Source organism: Pteropus vampyrus, unplaced genomic scaffold (assembly GCF_000151845.1).
Source record: "Pteropus vampyrus isolate Shadow unplaced genomic scaffold, Pvam_2.0 Scaffold336, whole genome shotgun sequence".
Classification (NCBI taxonomy): domain Eukaryota; kingdom Metazoa; phylum Chordata; class Mammalia; order Chiroptera; family Pteropodidae; genus Pteropus; species Pteropus vampyrus.
Window position 1 is genome coordinate 1 of NW_011889117.1, and position 2155 is coordinate 2155.

Here is a 2155-nt window from a genome sequence, read left to right on the forward strand (position 1 = left end):
CTTACGGCGAAACGTATTAACTGCGTTTCTCTTTTGGGGCTTGCCCATTTTCTCAGGGTCCTTGTGAGCAGTAGGAAGGTCGAGAGTATGAGCACAAGGTCACAAAGAGGGGTCAGGACTAAGAGGGAGAAGGAACAGAATCCTGCTCCGATCCCTCCCCATCCCATGACCTAGTCCAAACGATACTGGTGAGAAAGTGAATGTGGTTAGCCGAAAAAATGGAACCAACCCAAATGTCTGTCAATGGATTCATGAATTAACACAACACAGTCTATCTGTACAATGGAATATTATTCAGCCATGAAGAGGAACGCGGTTCTGCCACAGGCTCTAACACAGGTGAACCTTAGAAACATTAAGTGAAATAAGCTGGACAGAGGACAAATTTTACACAACTTCACTTATATGAAGTATTTAGATAGTCAAGTGTATAGAGACAGAAAGTAAAAGAGTGGTTACCAGGGGCTGGGAAAGGGGAGATGGGGAGTTATTGCTTAATGGTTACAGAGTTTCTGTGTGGGGGTGATGAAAAAATTTTGAAAATAGATAGTAGTGATGGTTGCACAACACTGTGAATGTACTTAAGGTCACCGAATTGTACATCTGAAATGGTTAAAGTGGCTAATTTTATGTTACGTATATTTTAGCACAATTAAAAATAAAGTGAATGTGGAGTGCTTTGCAGAGTGGGCCTGTTTCCTTCTCCACTTAGGCGGACAGGAGCCTAAGAAAGTTCTGCCCTCGATGATGCTCATTTCCTGCCCGAATCCTCACCTAGCTCCCCAGCACTGACCGAGGAAAGGGCCAAAGGGCCGCCTCACCCCACCCCTCACTTCCAAGAAAGGCCCTCGCTCTATCTCCTCCCCCTCCGCTTCTTCCCGCCCCCCCCCCCCTTCCCCCAGTTGGCTCTGGCCTTCTCCAGCCCATGTCCTCTCGCCTGCCCCCACCTGAGCCCGCTCTGCTTGCTCAGAACTCATTTAAAAATGTGCGTGTCTCCTGAACCACCTGGCAGGTTCCTGGACCCTTCCTATTTCTGTTTTCTGTCCTGGGTTACAGTTCATGGCTATCTTGTCCTCTCTACTAAGAACAGCTCCTTGAGAACAGCTCCTTGAGAACAACCGTACCATCTTATTCCTCTTTCTGGCCCTGGTCTCTTGTATAAGGTCATTCACTGTGTCTATTAAACCAAAGTTGCATAATGATATTACTGGCAATAGCAGTAGAGGTCATTGAGACTTCCTCCTTGCTTCTGATGGGCCTGGTACTGCGCTCAGCACTGAGCTTGCTTTGTCATTTAACTCTTGGAATAACTCTTAAGAGGTTGGCGTATTATTATTACTCTCAAGGAACCGGCAAAGAAAAAAATGCACAGAGAGGCGAAGCAATTTGCCCAAAGTCACACAGCTGGTAGGCGGTGAAACTGGTAGTGAATGTCGGCCTGATTCCAGGGTCTTTGGTTTAGGTGGGTGGGCTGGAATTCTGCCTGAGGACAGTGCTGCCCCACACCGGCCCACAGAAAGGAGCAGGAGGGCCCCTGGGCAGGGGCTGCACGCCCTGAGGCCCTGTGTGTGTGTCAAGGAGGTGGAGTCCTGCCCCTCCTCCCCCACCCTCCAGGACCCAAGGAAAACTCTGGGCTAAGAGCTGGCGGTGGAGGAGAGAGAGGCAGAGGTTAATGGAAGCGAGTAAGAGCCTCCATCACGCGGGCTTAAACAATGGAGCCTCGCGCCACTTCACACGCTGCTGGGAGAACCATTAAAACCATTAGCGGGACATTAGCGCTGCTCTAAGAACTGGAGAGAGGGGAGGCGGAGGAAGGTGCTGACAGCCGTCCTGCTCCGGGACAGAGCGAGGAGGGGGCGGGGGGCGGTGCGGGTAGTGATGTGGAAACCAAAAAAGAGCCAAGCAGGGGGTGCCTTGGGAAAGTCGCTGAACCTCCCAGGGTCTCAGCCTCCGCTTCTATGAAATGAAAGTACGTGTCGGGGACAGGAACACAGATGATTTGTCTCTTTCCTTCCGGATCTGGATCTGATTTCTACAGTGGGGTCTCAGTTCAAACACTGAGATCTCAGGAATGATCAGGATAACGTCACCCATAATGTGGATAGCAAAGTACATATGTGCCCCTACAGATAACTGAGACTTCACAAGGTAGAGG